Below are 20030 nucleotides of genomic sequence, written 5' to 3' on the forward strand. Positions count from 1 at the left end.
GTTCTGATTTTTTAAAACATTTTTTTAAATTTAATGGTTCAAATTGGACATTACTATTTAGGATTTTCAATGATAGACAAAATAGTTCAATCTATAAAAAACTACTTAACATTTTCAATTCATTTGAAAATAGGTTTACAACTTGACTAAATATTTCCAGAAGAAAACATTTTATATTATTTATTAGATTTACAACGTTAGATTTTATCGTTATATTAAAACTTAGATATTTAATGATAAATCTAAATATTGTATATCATTTATGAATAGGTTTAAAACTTGGCTAGATAATAATAAATTAAAAATTGTACTATGAAATTTCAATACAGCGAAGCTCACGAAACCAATGAATAAATTTTGGTGTACTGAAAATACGTTATATTGAATGTAGGGAAGATCATATATTTTTATTTTATTTTAAATTACTATATTACTACAGCATCAAAATAACCTCTTATAAGGTTGACAGATCGTTTTTTGTCCTTGTTTAAGGAAAATGTATGAAACACAATAAAATTTGTGAAAAAAATGTTTTATAAAAAAAGTTTGAGGGTCAGTGAAACACCTGTAAATATTGCTTTTGAACACATCTGTCACACACCAAGTCAAGGACGAACTGAATGTGGAGAAATATTGTGTAAAGTTGCAACGTCATTCTTAAATTTGGATCAAAATATTTCGTTATACTGAGATTAGTCTTCGTTATAATGAAAACATTTTGTATGCAAGTTTTTAGGGGACAAATTAAAGATTCGTTATACTGGGAATTTTGTTATTTCGGTATTCGTTACAAAGAGATTTCGTTGTATTATTTTTTAAAATAGGTTTGTAACTTTACTAAATATTAATAAAACAAAAAATATCAAAATGTTTTCAACATAAAAAATATTATTGAAACGTAACATTTTGTATCATTTAAAAGTAGGTTTACAGTTTAATAAATAATTATAATAAATAGCATCGGCTACACATCCGCTCAAAAATATTACTGATATGAAAAAATATTTTGTTACACCTTACTAACGCAACAACACAATCGATCATATAAAGTTAGTGCAATGTGAGTGATTATAAGTCATTGATTGTGTTTTAGGGTATTTTATGTGTTTGAGTGCCAGTTTTAACGCTGCATAACACAATTATATCATAAATTTAAATTTTCGTAATAAAAAAGTTTTTTGGTGACATCATAAGTTACTTTATAATTTAAAAAAAATATTTCTATGTTTTATGTGTAAATATAAAAGTCAGTTTTTAATTACATTTACTAATGAGAAAGAAACAATAAACTAAAGATATCAAGCACCTAATCTGTTACTTTAGACCAAAAGTGCGTTTTGAAAATATTAATAATTTTGAAACCTTTGTCTTTTTTGATTAAAAAATATTTTGATTTACATATTTTTTAAAGTAAATGTTTTTCTGCGCAGCATTATATATTTTAATAATTAATGAGTGTAAAAAGTTTTCACTATATTTAAAATTAATAATGAACTAATGATATTTAAAATCTATAATAAATGATTAATATTTAAAATCCATAATAAAATAAAAAATATTTTTAATGTTGAAAAAAATATTTTGAATAAATATTGAAATTTTATTCTGAAACTTTTAATTTAAAAAATATTTAAATTAGTGTTATACATTTTTGTGTAGTTTAGTTTCAAAGGCGTCAGTAAGATGGATTTTTGCAATACTGTGCGCTTAGTAGTTGGTTAGTAATGAATAGTACTTTTTTTGAAACTTTGCCCCTTTTTGACTTTTTAAAGCAAAGTTTTAAAAATTCTCTAAAAACTAAAACTTTAAATTGCCAACGTTCGCCAAAATTTAGGTACATATTTTTTCTGTATAGAGAAGCTAATACATATCCACATTATTTATATTATATTTTAAATCTATAAACTAAAAAAATATTTTAAAAAACATTTTTTTTTGTATTTGATGATTTTTATACATATTTTAATAAATTTTATACAATTTAAATCGTTAAAATAAATTTCGCTCGTTAAAATCAATTTCGCTCGTTAAAATCAATTTAGTTCGTTCTCAAGCGCGGGACTTCCCAAATTTGCTTTGACAGTTCTTCTGTCAGATCTGGCAAGAAATATGTTATAATCGCGGGATTTTTGTTACAAAGTGACAATTGAAGATGATTCAAGTGATGCAGCATTTGAAATTATAGACAAAACTATAAATTGCGGGTGTGCCAGTAAGTGTTTAGTTATAAATGAATAATATAACACGGTTATTCTAACAAAATTACTATTGACTTTCCAGGATCTAATATTAAAAGACAAACAGCGGTGATTTGGCAATTAAAGGTATACATACCGAAGTTAATTAAACATATTGCAATGCTAGTAATAATAAAAAATATATGACATATTGTGACAATTTTGTAGAAGATGAAAAGATGCCAATCTACGTGTTTAATCCTCTACAGTACATCCATCAATTGTGTTCTTTGGTTGTCGTTTAAATTTAATTTATGGATTATATTAGTAGTAATAATGTGTTCAATGTTTACTCGTGATAGGAGTCTTATTGTTTTTTAATTATTTTTCAGAAGCAATGATGGAACAATTTGATGACCTATATGGCTACAACGTAGAATTGGTATATATAAACAAAGAGTTAATCTTCTCGTGTTGAAGTCACTGTCAGCAAGTATTATCTTTTTATAAAGAACATACTACATAAGTTTGATGTAACTGAATATCTTAAATTTGGCTATTCAGAAAGAGGAATGATGGCACAGAACAAAAATTGTACCTATTTTGCCACATCGGAATTAAAAATAACCCACTCTTAGATATTTTGGCTATCGATTATTCCAGGTATGCAATCACATATTTATAATCATTGTAAAATGACGTTTATTAGATAACATCCAAGAAACTACACATTTATAAGCTGTCCGACAGCGCTGATTTGATCGACATTAACTTTCAATCCTCACATACTAAGGATATATTACACGTTCATGTTTAAAACATAACTGGTTAATTTAAAATTCTTAAAATCTAACGTATATGTGTATTAAATCAGCAAGCAATGATAATGTTAATGTAATATAAAAGTAAAACTCACTTTTCGGCCTCGGAGCCCGGCGACGGGATTTCAAAATTTGAAGATTTCATTACAAAGATTGTTTTATGATCGTTTATCTAATTTAATCAATGTATTCTTCTTATCCTCAATACATTATGTATATATTTAATTTTCATAGTTATAACACACCTAGTTAATTTGCAATCCGATTATTTATAAAAGCAAAAACTCACTTTTAGGCCTCGGAGCCCGTCGCCGGGAATTCAAAATTTGAAAATTTCATTACGAAGATTATTTTATGATTGTTTATCTAGTTTAATCAATGTATTCTTCTAATCCTCAACGCATTATGTATATATTTAATTTTTATTCAGTCAAATGACGAATTAATGAAAATTATTGTCGCGTAGCAAAATTTTATTATTAAATAATAATTATTTAAAAGTGTTGTCACGGTACTGTCTATTTGAATTTAAATGCTTATTTTTCATTGGTCGACGCTATTTGAATATTTGAATGCTTATTTTTGATTGGTCGAAACAACAGAACGCATTACCGGCGGCTCGAAAATCAATCGGAACAAATTCAATTTTAATTTTTAATATTATTTATTATTATAATTAAATATATTTCCTTTGTTTACGTGTATTGTTACACACCGTTAATACAAAGCGATACGATTTACAGAGTAGATAATTGAACGGAGAATGTTTCGTTTAAAGTTATGCGCGTCCGGAAGCGACGGCGGAAGCGGATTAGAACAATTATATATAAGATACTTATTACTGGTTTGTGGTTAAACAATTAAAAAAATAAAAAACCTTTTTATATTTTTGCTTGTACTTACACTTAAATATTATGAAAATCAGGATTTCAAAATTGTTTTATTATTAATTGTATATTTGCAACCCTTTGAATCTTGCGCCCTTAGCATTACCAAGTTACTATAGAGGGACACTTGGTTGGTCAGGGTGAACAAAAGGAATGAATTTTTATCGTTTTAGCCCTCGACCGTTAATTTGCATTTTAATATGTTCTCATGCAGTGTTTTTAGCACTGTATTGTTAGATTAAAAATATACAATGATTAAATAAAACTTTATTTTAAAACAATTATGATTAATGTGTGTTTATAATATTATATTATCAAATGATACATTAGTCACATAAATTTCAGTTAATACAAAATCAATAAACGCGTTTAAAATTTAGTCGACATAATGTCGACCTATAAGTGCAAAGGGTAATTATTATTTATATATTCATTATCAGGCTTAAACAACAACAAACAGTTGTATAAATAAATTCATTTTACACAGTTTTGTTAACTAAAAACTAATATGATTAAAGAATAAAAATGGTAAATAATACTATTATTTTATTATTAATCTGAAAAAAAGTAAATTTGTTTTGTTCTTAAAACTAGATACACATCTAAATTACTGTATTGATTTACAATCTGATGTATCTCTGATCCTTTAAAAACTAGCTTTACAATTCTTGACTAAATAAATATCACTGATAATAGCATTATCAAGTTAAGTCTTATGCTTCTATTTAATATATTTAAAAAATATATTGTAATTGTTATGAATAAAATCATTTAGTACCCAGTTAAAATAATTTTATTCGATTTAATGTGTATGTAATATATTAGGTTTTATTAGCTTTTTTCGATTTACTTAAATCACACCTGTCAATATGTGAGCTATGGCAATCGTAGTTCCGATGAGTATTTCGTTCATTCTGGAGTACCAAAGGGATTCCATCTGAGTCATCTGCTCTTTTTCCTCTTTATTAACGACATACGTACATGCGGGAATTAATATGCTGATGAACTGAGAGTGTATCAGAGATTCACTCTCTTGACAGAAACACTTGGAGTCGCTGTGGAGGCGATCGATTGAAGATCGACTACGTTTCAGCATCGATTTTCTATGCACATCGGCAAAGTTTGCAATAAAGCGTCGAGGATGCTCGGCTTTGTTATGCGGAGCGCGTGTCATATCAATAATTTGTTGACGATTCGCGTACTCTACGATACGCAATTTTGTGGCGTTCTTGAATATTGCTCTATTATCTAGAATTATAATAAAGCGAAGTATTAGAATTGAAAAAATCTAAGATATCTATACAAAAGGAAGTTCGGGTCGCATCCGTTTTTATATCCTAGTGCCTTTTTGCTTGGAGCTTTAAGATACAATTATTTGCATTCTCGGCGTATCACCCACTTAATGAAAAACTTGTTAAGCTTGCCAAGAAACAATGTTGACAACTCGTCAAAGCTTAGTGATTTTAGGTTACGAGTTTTAGACTGCCCTAGAAGTCGCGATCACGTCCCTTATTCTTACGCGTTGCGGTCAGGACGATAGCGCTTGAGAACGCACCTCTAGCATGAGCCATCAACCAGATTGCGAAACACGAATAGGTTTTGAAGGTGCTTATTTATTTTAATGTAGTTTTTCATGACGCATTATAGAAAATAGTAAAGTCAGTATAGTCAGATTTGTAATGAAAAATGATAAATAAATAACTTACGTTAAATTTTTATATGTGATACAAGTGGGATTTTTTATTTGAACTAACGATTATTTATCAGTGTTATATTATTAAGATTATTTTTTCCGCGTTCCTTGATTTATAAGAAGTGATAGAAATAATTTTCAAAATATCAAAAGGAACACATATTTTACACTATTTACTTTTTAATTTGATTAGCACCATAATGCAACGGAGACAATTAGCAACATAAATAGTATAATATGTATAGATCCGAATTTTAAAGAAGTGCGTAGTATTATTAAGGATTTTTATATTAAAATTTATATATTTATTGCAATTAAGTTTTACAATTCAGCTGCTTTTACATCTACAAAATGCGCTTGGTTACGCGTTAGTAAAAATATAACACAGTAGCATCTTACTCTGGAGTATAAACTTAGGAACTTTAAAGATATAACTTTATTTTATAAAAGTTAAGCTTGGTAATTAATTATCTTAAAATGTTTGTTTTCTACATGATTCATGATTTAATAAAATAAAATTTATTGCTATTCAAATATACTGTTCATTAGATTTACACGCTTTGAAATATTTATAATATGTATAAATATTTCTTCGAAAAAATGTAGTAAATCAATAAATTATGTATAAATAAACATTTTTTTTATTATCTTGGGTTGTTGGTAAAGTAATTTATGTTATTTATAAAAAAATTTGAAATACCGCACTTTTAAGATTGCCAATTTAAGAATTATATTATAATATGCATAGAACAAAAATCTAAAAAAAACATTAGTTAATAGTGATAATTGACGCCATTGGAGACATACAACCAAGGTACGATATCTAGGGACGCAGACCCTCAGAAACGCGATATTATGTGTAGTGGTCGTCCTCGGGAGAGGAAAGTGGCGTATACTCCTAACTGATCCTCTAAGACAGAGATTTCGAACCTTTTGAACTCAGTGTGTTAACATTGTAAAAAAATTAGCTTAACACGAGTGCTGTTTGACATCTAAAAATAACTATAATTTCGTGATATTTGCAGCCCAGTTTTTGATATATTTATTTGAGACTTTTTTGCTGCTGAATATTTGGTTAATATTTATTTGAAAGTTGGTATTTTGTACACTTTAAGTCCCAGTAATAGCTACAAGCTCCATCTTTATTTTTTCAACGTTTTTATATTATTTCACGCAAAAATAAGGTTTCTCAAAAATATGTAGAGAGAAAATTGTGAGTAAAGCCATTGCTAGATTTTTTAGGATACTAAAAGAGTCCGGTAATTAGTTTTAAGCACTCTAAATTTATTGTTCGTAGTGGCACTTTTGTTTATTTTTACATAAACGGTTTCTTTCCAGATTCTCAAATTTCGACATCAAGTCAACAAACTCTTGAGACTAGATGCTGTTTTAAAATTCTGTAAGTTGCATATTCAAATTAATAATTTGCATCCATTATGAATCATTTACACTAATACACATGAATACTTAATTATTTTAACTTCTAAATTGATTAATTTTTTCGCCGAATTGTTTAAGTAACGAGTTTACAATATGCTGTTATTTTATATACATGGTCTCTATTCCATTTTGTACAGTTGTGCTGGTTTCCTGAAATACTTTTATACTCTCGAAAAATACTAGTTATAGTTTCTTTGAATCTCGCGTAGAAAATATAATTGTAATTTAAAGTTCAGATTATTCATGTTCAATGTGCTTACCGTTAGCTGAGAAAAGTTTGCCAGATTCTTATTTTCAAGAAATACCTTTATTTCTACAAAGTGCTTCACAAATCGCTTAAGTACTGTTCCTTGGCTCAGCCACATTACATTATTGAATATAAGTAGTTCACTGTAGGTTGAATTAATTTCATATGAAAGCGTGAAAATTTTTTGCTTACGAAGAGCTAAAGCAGTTATTAAATGCACTATTTTTGGTACAAATGATATTAAATTATTTAGTTTTGTAAATCCTGCTTTAGAACATACCATCTTTGAATAAACAATGCAAGGAAATGGATCAATAAACAATTTCGCAAATGACACAATTTTTTCACCATATTGGGTGCCCCAGTTCTCGTTACTAACACAATTTATAATAACTTTATAATAACTTTACACATTTCGTTCCTTAATGTTTTTATTAGCATTAATTATTATTTTATTAACTTTTTTAGCATTGTGTGACTAATAGAATATCTAGCAATAATAGCTCACTCAAAAATTCGCCTAATAATAGTCCGTAAACATCCGTAAATGATACGTGTCACACAAAATGTCTTTGAACGTCACCTTTGACGGGCATCACTGTTCTAAGTTGAGCCTCGATTCGTGACTGCAGCTAGAAAGGCTGCAGTTCCAGTAAGCATCGATGCGAGACATCTCCTAACATGAGTACCGCAAACGGATTGACGTAAATGCAGCTTTAAAGTCTGCAGTATCAGTGGGAGATTATTTAAAATTGGTTCCAATCAGCCAAAGTTTAAATTCTAGCGTCGGGGCAAAAAACTGCTGGTTATATTTATCACGTTGTGATGCATTAGGCAAACGTCTATCATGTTACATCGCCAGATTTACAATATATAAAAATATAAAGAATAATAAGAGTGAACAGACGATATTTCGTAATATACAGTATTTTTTTGTTAATAAATGTTATATTATTCTATTTTATCATGCCAATGTGATTTATTATTCACATTGTAATATACATAGTGGTATATAAAAAGTTATTATTAATAAATATTTTATTTTTATTTTCGGTACTCTTATATTTATGAAGCATGTCTTGTGCATAATGCACGATCGCGATATTGGCGTAACGATCCGGTCTATGTGCCGGGATATCCTATAACCTATAAAATGAGTAAAGGGTGATTCGGCTCGCGCATAACGATAGGCAAATCTATTCATAATGGCAATTATGTGTGTTTTTTTGTGTGGTGCTGCGGTCCCTCGTTTGTGAGGAATTGATATCTCGCACGGTCGCCATTAGCCAACATTTGGGCGTCGAAGTTGGCTGGCGGCGCCATTGCCGCCTAACGCCGCAATAAACATTTATACCGTATCGTACTCAGCCCGCACCAGTATTCAAATGGAAAACATTAAGACGGCAAAGTTTTCGCAAAGTGCCTTACGGTTATTCCTTATTGCAACACTTTAACACTGCAGAAATCTCTCGTGCCAATCGGAGCTGTGTGCGTAAAAACGGCTTAAGGGCAATGTCGTTCAAAATTTGGGATAATGTTCAAAATACATTTTTATTTCCCGATTCGATATACAAAAACGAGTATGCATTAAATTTCTCTAAAATAATTATATGTCATTTCTTTGACATACACCACGATCTATTATATAATTATAAATCATTGTTTCACAAACATCTCTCGTTGACAAACTTCTCCCTGACAAGAGATTTCGCCCGTCGACTGATTATTATTCTTTATACTCTATTATTCTTTACAAAATTATATATTTTATGTTAAAATATTTTGATTAAGAGATCATTATAATTACTTTTTAATAATTATTTACTCAATAATGTGCTGGTATGGTGCGTTAATCAGATGTAATATAAAAACATTTTTGCCACAGTGAAAAATATATTTTTACATTGAATATATTGAACACAAGTAAATAAAATATTATTACTTCGATTAATTTGTTAGCGCTGAAGGTAGATAGTTTACACTTTATAAAATATTTGTTTTTGTTACCTCTAGAAATTGAATTATTACCAGATTTTTTTTAGTATTTAAATTAATTAATCAAAATAATATTCTGAGTACCGCTCGAATGATTCACCATGTTTATTGTTTAATAAAACTGGCAACTATTGTTTGGATATGTATTATTTTAATTAAAACACATTCATTAATTTTACAAAAAAAAATATTTTCAAAAAATCGGGCGCTATGTAATTCTTATTTTGGAACAATAAACGTCGTCTTCGACAAAATATCGGTTTTTATCGACAGCTTTTGGATGCTTTCAAAATTTTTATAGCATGAGCCAGAGCACTACTTGCCAGTTTAATGCAAGAACATATATTACCCATTATATTTTGTCAGTTAGATTATCTCAAAAAATCTTATGAGAAAGGAGTGTGTAGAAAAATGTAAATCTGTTTTTATGTAAACATTTTTAAAAACAAAAACATATTTATCAGATTGATGATTGTGATATTTTTGTAATTGAGATGTGATTAATTTATATTATTTTATTTTAATTATTGCACATTTACTACTAATTATATAATATCGCAATCATATTTATTTTAGAAAGATCTCTTGTATACTTATTTATTTATACTTATGTTAAAAGTAGCAAAAATTAAATTTAAGTTATAAATGTTTATATTATTATTACAAAATAAAAATACCTTAATACTGCATAATCCTAGTCCTAGAAAATTTAGCCTCACATATGCAACAATTTTTTTTAAAACAAAATCATTGATTTGCATTTTTAACTAAATTATATTATACATATGTGTTTTAAAAACTTGATAGTTTTTTTGAGCACTCTCTATGATGTGAGTGAATTTTGTATATTTGTTTACACATCTCCAATTTACAAATAAATTTAAATGTACAAGTAAATTCCGCTGTTAAATGTACAAGTAAATCTTTTTCTAATTTAAAAACTTTTTTTAAAGCAGAATAAATGCCTTTTAATTCGGTATTCAAAGCACTCACGGGATTTATATGGCTTTCCCACCTACTATAATTCAATAATTTTACCGTTAATTTACAACTCATAGACTGGAAAATTTGCCAACGCTTTGTCGGTCCAAAAAAATTATTTATGCTTAATATTTTTTAGCAAAAACAAAACACTCGGTATGATTAGAACGAATATACGAGCGACGATCTATCTATTAATTCCTCCATCCATCCATCTAATTTATTTTTACAAATTGCCGTTGCAGCAAAAAGTGGGTGAACACAAAATCTAGCAAGCATGACAATATGACAACTTTAATTAACATTTTAACTAGAGTTCTTCAAATTAAACTCAATGAGAACCAAAAGAAGCCGTCAACCGACAGACGGATAAAATAAAAAAAGCAACCGCTTCTCTCTTCACGTCACACAGCTAATTGTATAGAATCCTGAGTATATTCTTTAGAACAAGAATACTCGAAATAAACAGTAATGGTTTTCTTTTCTCACTAGAAACGATGTACCAGTGCTTTATATTATTTGGAATGTAGTGTTATTTTAATAAAATAAATTAATTTATAGGTTATAAAATGTTAGGTATATCGAATAAAACACAACGCGTGCTAAACTGTCAGTTTCGTGGATCAATTTCCTACAAACTCTACGCCATTGTGCTACCACAAAGCAATTCAATTTGATTGTTAGGAAAATAAACATTGTTTTTTTAAACATTGTATCAAATTCAGTCTCGATATTTATTTTGCTTTAAATTAAACATGGAAATATGAAAAATATTAGCAGTTTTGCATGAGTTTAATGCAGGTATTAAGCCGCAGAAAGAGTGTTTACTTCACTAAAACATATAGTGCAAAATTAAAAATGTATGCATCATTCTTAAGTTGATAACGACCAACTGAAGGCATACTTGAATAAAATCTGAGTAATTCAGCAAAAACAGTAGACGTTAGTTATCTAACAATTAACGTAATATTAAAATATAGCTTAAAAAATGAGTGCCACACGTTTTTTTTTAAAACAACTTATTAGGAAATTTGTTCTGGCTTTGCAAGTCATATATCGGTCGAATTGTTTCTCACGTCAAAATTAAATAAAATAAAATTATATAGGGTTAAAATTATATATTAGGTATATCATTTTATATTTTTTTGCCTAAGAGAGCACCAATAACTGCAATGTCTGGTTTTCGCACTAGGTAATCAAAGAGGTTCAATTCACTTGCACGAAAATGTGCGACCGCACATTGTACGTTTAACCCTCTGAAAGTTGAATGAGTTGTGCTATAAAATAATTTCGACAATTTCTTACAATATAAAGTTTTTAACAGCTAAGCTGTTGCCGTAAGTGTTTTTCGATTTTTTATCAACTTAAAATTTTTAAAGTTTTTAACTGGAATAAATAACGATTTTTATTCTGATAATCACAGTTAATTATCATTTAGATAAAAATGTATTTGAATCTGAAGGTAATAAACAATAAAATAAAAATATATTTATATAACTTAAGTCCTTCGCACAACCATCGATTCAATTAAGATAGAGAGGGCGATACGCGGATTGTGCGTGAAGTTCCGTTCACAGATGGCAGCACCGCTACGCCGTCGTACATCGCATTAGGCGGCGTAACGGCCCACCTAAAGCTCGCTTCCCAAGCTCAATTGAGGTATTCGAAGCGAACCTTTGATCTGTCGTCGTCGACATTGTTTGCGTATTCGTTAATATTGAAAGCGGCGGCCGCCCCATTTGTACGTCGAAATCTTGAATACGTCGTTCGCGGCGCTAATAGTTTCTTGAATGTCGCCGTTATCGCGGCGGATGCAATAACGGTTAAACGTAACAGTTATCAACTATGATTACATCTCGGTCACGACTGTCTTAAACCAGATTTTATAAGCGCTCCAGCTCCATTTCGGACATCTATTATATTTCAGATGCCATTGAGCGCGGGGTTATGTTTGTTAAAGCCATTGAGATATAGAGGATCATATCTTGCTTTTAAGAATTGGTTGTAGCTTAGAGGCATCTACGAGTGCTATTCTTAGGATAAATGCGGTATTTATATGATTTAAGTAACAAGCGACTTGAAAATTCTGTAGTGCAACGTACCGTCTATAATAATGGTATTCTAAGCGAAATACATATATGAGTCGATTCATACAGAATTTATTTATTTTAAATTCAGTGATCACGAACACTAAATAGACAAGGCGAGATTTTTGCAGTAACGCAAAAGCATGTACATGTAGTTGCTATAACAAATTATTACCAATGAGTAACAAAACACAAAATCGTATCCTAGATTGTTGATATGTATCAAGGTGACTGAAATGTTAACCGCAGTCGACTGTTTGCTAACGGAAGTATTTTAGGTAACCTACAAGAGTAATGTGGGAGTCTAAATTCTACGAATCTATATAATATACTAAGTAATGGTACACAAAAAACCAGCTTGTACAAAAATTCACATAAATAGAATAACGCATAATGGCATAAAATTCACAAAACGTGACGAATTTGTAAATACAAATAAACCAACCATTATAAGCTTCAAGTAACGAGCAAAAATATTGAAATAGGAAATTTTTTTTATATAAATATAAGTAGACGTCGTATATATGGATTTTAAAAGGGCCTTTGACGAGCTTTGTCATGTGTTATTATTAAAAAATTGTCGGATCTCGGTTGCTCGAATGATTTAACTCGGTTATTCTCGAATAGCGGAAAAAGTATTTCACCCCTTCTGGGGTTCTTCAAGCGTCCAATCTGGACCCTCTACTTTTTACGTTATTCATTAATGCAAATAAGCAACTTTAACATTAAAATAACCTATCGTTCACAAATGTGCCTCTTCATGGCAATTTTATTCGAGAAAGGTTGCTATTTTTCTTTGACTTCAACCACTATTTAAATCACTTATGCAGAGATAGCAATCGAACTTCACAATAATACAGTAGTGAGGTATAATTTTCTTTGATATTTACACACAGCTTAGCAAACGCCTAGGTCTCAAAGAACTGCTCTTAAATGTAGTTTATAATTTTTATAACTTTTGTAAAAGTGTTGTTAGGTTCCTTGCTCATGTTTTTTGACACTAGAGCTGCTCTGTGATGCATACAGTGCGTCCATATAGCATGTGGTGCTTTATTTTTAGCTAATGGTTGAATACCTGCTTTGTATCCGGACATTGAGTGAGCTCCGTCCGAATTAATTTAGTTTTTGCATATAAATCAGACGTCATAAATTTTAATATACTATTTTTTTAAAGTTTGACTGTAAGTGCTATTCATCTAAGTATACGTATATTAATAATGGACGAATGAAATTATATGCCGTTCTAAAATATCTATTAAACTGAATTTGCCAGTTTCGAAATGTACATTTTCTATTTAAATACAACCTAACCTAAACGAATTAATCAAGCACAACTTGGCCTAATGAAAGTTCTCAAACTAACTATAGTTTTCCAAGTTTTATTACGTTAATTTGTTTAGATTAGTTTAGGGTTTGCTTCAATTTATTTTAAATATTTTCGAACGAAGTGGCGTGACAATTCTGTGAATCTCGAATTATATGGAAATACGCGTACTAGAAGGTGTTATTCTTAAAGGTATAAAATCGCGATAATGGCCATGGTATTGGCTTAATTAAAAATACAATTTTATGTCATTAGTGTTAAAATATGATTATAGGCATATAAAAAGCGTCCCATTTTCGAGCAGCTGGGTCCGTATTTCGGCAATAACGCAGCGAATGTTGGCTTCCTAGTCTTCCATTGTCTCTGGTTCATTGGGGTAGACTAGCGACTTCACATATCCCCATATAAATTAATTAAAGTGTTAAATCACACGATATTGGAGGCCAATTCACAGGTCTATTACTCGAAATTATGCGCTCATCGAATGTTTCCTTCAATAAACTGTAACCAAAATATGTTGAAACCAAAGCTCTTTCACATTAACGCCATTTAATTGGAAAACGAAAAATAAACTAATCGTGGATCTATAGCGCTTTCCATCGACAGTAACGTTCTGGCCGTCATCATTTTTGAAGAATTATGGACCAATGATTCCATCAGCCCATAAAACAGTGACTTTTTGAGAATTTTAGAAGTCGTCTCAATAATGACTTTTTGCGGCAATTTAGCTTGTTGACATAGGAATTCAACCAAAAATGAGCCACATCACTGAACCAAATTTTTTCGTGAAAATGAGGATCAAGAGCAATCTCGTTTTTGCCTCATTCACGGAACGTACAATACACAGTATGGTCAAGCGGCTTCAATTCTTGCACGAGTTGAATCTTGTAAACTCGTAAATCATGATCTTTTCGCAAAATCTTCCATAAAGTGGATGTATACAGCTTCAATTGCTATGCACGATGGCGAATCTACTAATTCGGGTTCTCCTCAATACTACGCTGTGGAGCGTATTCCTCTCCAATTCCTAGCTGCATTCAGAGCAGGTAGTAATAAAACGGACAGGGGCTGCCGATTATCACTTTGAAAATATTGTTTCACAACATAAGTTTAATGATCGACTAGACCTAACATTTATTCTCGACTTACTTGAACATTTGCCGATCAATAAAAAATATGACTTAAAAATAATTATAATATTAAGTTTTTGGCAAAGATTCATTCGCCGGCTTAATTAAACACAAGCCAATGCTTTTATGTAAATGCTATATAAGTCATACAATAATATGCCATTTTTTGGATTACTTTCAGTTCTTGAGAAATTTGCAAACATTACTCATAGCATAGACCGCAATTTTTTGGGTTGTAAATTACATAAATATTACGTTCTGTAAAACAAAACCTTGATCCCAAAAACTGATTATAAATTATTATGATTAGCTAATGTAGTTTTTCGGCAGTGTAATAAATGATGTCGAAAATGCGATTTCGCCTTTACGAGCACTTGGCGACAACGTTGTCGAGAAAATGTCGACTCTGTGACCCTGGCCGATACAATAACTGTTAGGCCTCGGTTATAGTCGCCACGACGCCTCCTCTCTTCTCATCTCTTCGACCCTCCTCCGTACATATCCGGCAATACGACTAATAAAAACTGATGGATATAGCTAGTATTATGATGTATGCACGTGTGTGTCGTATTTCGTGTGCATGAATAATAAACATACGAAATAGGCACACAAAGTTCCGTACATGTAGAAAAAAATATTCACTACAATTTATTCTATACTTAATTTGAAAGCGAATCTAAATTCTGTTGGAAGAAATGTTTTTAAAACATGTCTTTCGTAAATCATTAAGCGCGTTAAGCAATGCTTACAGTATAATATTTCTAAACATTGCTATAAATCGATTGTTAGCTCATGGCTGTTAAAAGCAGAAATTAAATTAAATTTTATAATAAGGTGGCTTAAAGATAACACATTAATAAGTCTAAGGATTCCATAATTTTTATAAATTAACTAAAAAAACACAATTTTATGTGAAATGTTAAGATGCAATTGGTAATATTACACCAAGGCTAAAAGTAAATAAAGAATACTAGCACCCTTAAAAAATGTAGCGATTCAAATAAAAATTATATTGTAGCATTAAATGTATTTGTTTAAAATATTTTGGGATAATTTTTTAGATATTTTAGATGATAACTATAAAACGAGACTTCTTAGTGAAAATGGTTTTTGTTTAAATTAGTGCGTAATCTTTCATATTAATTTAGTGATTTGATCTTTGTGCGCAAGTCTTGTTGTTCAGTGCTATTTTTATACATCGATATGAGAATGTCGTAATTTTTGATCGATGGGAATCTAATACGTATTTGGTAGATACAATCAGGGAGAAAGGTAATAAAATCGTACATATAAATCAAGTAATTGGATTTTTTGTGCTGAGAGAGCCAATCGATTCGGTCGCTGTGCGGTCAGGGTCCGCCGAAGAAGGCGTCACGAGGCGCACGCTTAATTGAGCGAAAGCTCCGAAATGTGCCATGTCCGGGTTGACGCCGGAGTGTTGTTTGTGCTCCCAAAGGGCGGAAGGGTGGGCGGCTGACCAGAACAGATGTCGGGGCGGCCCCGGACCCGCCCTTCGGACCCGAGCCTCGCTCTCCCTTAAACGCAGATGTCACCGATAATAGAGTTTTACGAGAGGCGTGACGTGATCATCCTTTACATTATGAACAACGACAAGGACGATATTCCCTTTTCGATACTCGCCACGTTAACGTACCACTTATACGCGTTTCAAATAATGCATGAGTGTGTATGGATGTGTATATGCAGTAAAATTGTGTTATGAATAATAAAAGAAAAAAGGCTCGGTGTATTATGGAATCGGTGTTCAAAATGTTTCCGAACACATAACATACCACATCAACGTGATATCGTAGCGATATGTGGTTTGATGTGTTGAATACAATTGTAAAACAATGTGGCGTAAGGGGGAGGGGGAGAGAATAAAATATAGCCAAATTTTAAATGCAAATGCATCTATACAATTTGTAAGCTTATTAAAATATTTATTTATCTGACGATTTCTCTAATGCACCATGATGACCTATGGCTTCAGGCCTACCAAAATGGGGCAGAAGGGACAGATTTCCGCGGCTCGTTATCCTTGAGGGGCCCAACTCTGGAAAAAATCAACGCAAGAGCATATTTATAAAAAAGTAAAAACCGACCTCAAATTATAAATCTGATCTAAACTACAGTTGTTTGAGATGTACCTATGTACTGATTATTTTAGGTTTGAGTCCCTAAAGCACTTTTTAGTACATATTATACAATAAATAAAAGGAGTGGAATATTGCCTTCAAAAGCATCCACTTTCACAATAAACATTATTATTTAAAGGGACAGATTGTAGTATATTTACTGGAAAATCTCTATTAGAATATTACGCAGCATTGATAGTGATGTATCTATACATGATAGATATAGTAAACACGTCATAATGCTACATAATATAAAAAAGAAACACCAGCATTAAAGTCGTAGATTTAATAATATATTAAACATATATAAGTCAATAAACTTTTTATCGAAATAACCGCAATACATTCGACGATAAATTAGCACTAAATGACGTAGCAAGTATTACACAATACAGGCGGTGTTATACATTGTATTTTGTATTGATTTTATTATTTGTAATGTATTATGTTATACTTTAGTGTGTTATATCCTGTTACACTGACCTCTAAAGTTGGGAGATTTGCCAAGATATGAAAGCCCGTTTGACGTAGTACAACGTCAATGACCGTTAAATGTACCAAATTGTTAACTGGACTATTACATACGTTTAGCGATTTTATGAGTTATTTTATTAGTACTGAAATTAAATATTTAATTTAATTCGTAAGTTGAATACTAGGTTAATGCTATGTAATTGGATAACAAATAAAATTTATTTATTAAGAGTATTTTCTAAATATTCATATTTTCTACATATATACATTATATAGATGTAGAAGTAAAATTAAATCCTTGTTTCACTGTTTTAGTATTAACTTGATATATTATGTTGTGTTGTATTGACAGCTTTATTAGTATATAATATTAATTTATTTTATAAAAATATGTTTCTGAAGCAACCCTATCTTGAAATTTAATTTAATTTTGTTCTTTGATTTTTTGAAATCGCTGTAAAAGACACCGAACGAGGTTCTACGAAAAATATATAACTTCATACAAAACGAGGGAAAACCCCGAACGAGATAAATTCTCTAAGTCATTTAAACTTTGGCTGTTCGAGTGCGTCTAAGGAGCTTTTCTGCGAACGGTGTAAAACGTCTCAATTGTTAATTGAATTTGCTTATAAGCGGGGCGGCCATTTTTCGCCGAGGCCTGCCCTGAAACGTGCTAGATAAAAGTTGACTGAGGGTCAGCCGCTTGTTGGGTTAAGATCACGTAGTGTTTCTGCCGGGCACGTCACTCCTGTAACTGGTCGCCAGGCGCCACCTGCCATGCTACTTCTTGCCACCACCATCATACCATCTTTATACCGACAGGATAGTGGTGAGGGATGCTGCTATTAAGCCCACCCACAACACTCGTTACGACCCCCGGACATCGTCTTCGGGGATACTTCTTAATATCCCGGCATCGTCTTGTCCAATTTTGGTTTAGAAATGCTTTGTTGGCTTTTTGACTCGTTTGCTCACGTACTAAGATTTTTTTGTGTACAAAAACAATACTTTAATAATATATTATATGTATATTAATCAGCAACGTAAATATACTAGTTAATACAATTCATTATTAATATAAAATATTACAATAAACCACATATTCATATATTTTTATATCTAAAAAAAATATTAGCTATCCGCATTTTTTTATAATAATAAAAAACGCAAAATTGATTATTTTTCTCTACCAAAAGAAAATGAAAATCATAAAATATAAATATTTAAATTTTAAAAGTATAAAGAAAACCATTTGTTTAGTTAATCAGGTGCTAGGAGAAAAACAATGACAAAATTTTAATAAATTATATTATATATTCTTTTACCTAAATTAAACTATTTTTGTTCTGACAAATCTAGATAGTAGAGCGTTTTTATCCAAGGTTTCAAGCCTCCTTCTAACCATTTAATCTATTATTGAAAAATTTTCAATATCGTTTCAGTACTAATCCCAAGAATTCAAAACACAATAACAAAGGATTTGCATTTTATACATATTTTATTGCGTCTCAAGAACAGTATTAACTTTTTCATACAAACTCCAAAACAGGTCTGAATATAGTTATGTACATATGTATATGTTACATTAAATGTGTATTACCTTCAAAATATGTTTCACTGGCACTTCAATTAACAGCTTAACGACCGGTATTTATTTGCCAAACTTTGCTAGGTGGCCGGGCGATCTCACGGAAAAATGGCAAACAATTATCTTTTTCAGTAAATTCCCTATAACTTGTAAACTAATTAAGATATTGTATTCAAATTAAATATGTAGCTTCCTTATGATTTTTCGCATAAATACCTGTCAAGTACGTCATTTAACCAGTGTTTCTAAACCTGTGGGTCCAATTTGTTTGAAATAATAGTTTCAAAAACAAATTAATATCATTGGCAAACATCTTACAAATACAAAGTAAGTGAGACTCTTCAATAGATTAGTGTTAATTACCTGATTTTTTATCACTTTTTAAATTTAAAAATAAAAATTTTGATTTGTTATTTCTGGGCCACCATGTCTGACCATTTATATGCCCATACTCACGAAATGAATTTACGGTACACTTCACTTAAAATATTTTGCCTATTGCACTTAAATAAATTTAAAGTAACTTGTATGCTTTCAATATATTTTATATTCATCATTTTCATTCTTTCCATAATAATAATTTGGTATTATATAGGTGATATAAACAAAAAACCAAACATAAATTCTCAGAACAGTTTCTTTCTAATTATATTGTATGCTTTGAGCGAAGGCCAACACCCATTTATAAAAGGTTCATTGTTGACAATTTACTACCTGCACTTGCGATAGATAGATTGGCTCTAATCTTAGGAAAGATATTTTCTACTTAATTTTGTATTGGTTATTTACATGAAACACAAGTTAGATCAGCCCACAATATTCGCATACACTACAAGGTGTTTAGCATTTCACAAAAATATTATGATAATATTTTATTTAGGAAATTATTATTAAAAAAAATATTTTACGAGTTTATCTAATGTTATTGTTAATTTATTATTCTTAATCTTATAACACATCTAAGCACTATATTTTTTACCAGCTTAACGCCCGGTGTTTTTTGCCGAACTTTCCTTGGTGGCCGGGAGATTTCGCGGAATAATAGCAA

The 20030-nt window shown here is 30.4% G+C and overlaps 1 long non-coding RNA gene across 3 annotated transcripts; it reads left to right on the top strand.

Annotated features, from left to right (window-relative positions):
* Positions 1-564: 564 nt before the first annotated feature.
* On the top strand, positions 565-3658 carry LOC148226368 (uncharacterized). Of its 3 annotated transcripts, XR_015812230.1 has the most exons (3): positions 565-2212; positions 2281-2324; positions 2406-3658. It is a non-coding gene; the product is annotated as an uncharacterized LOC148226368 (long non-coding RNA). The 3 variants fall into 3 exon arrangements; XR_015812228.1 differs by having other exon boundaries at positions 565-2324; XR_015812229.1 differs by having other exon boundaries at positions 565-2324; positions 2570-3658.
* The last annotated feature ends 16372 nt before the right edge of the window (positions 3659-20030 follow it).

The sequence above is a fragment of the Plectrocnemia conspersa genome, unplaced genomic scaffold (genome assembly GCF_051122295.1).
Source record: "Plectrocnemia conspersa isolate PC_06_02 unplaced genomic scaffold, ASM5112229v1 ptg000014l, whole genome shotgun sequence".
NCBI lineage: Eukaryota > Metazoa > Arthropoda > Insecta > Trichoptera > Polycentropodidae > Plectrocnemia > Plectrocnemia conspersa.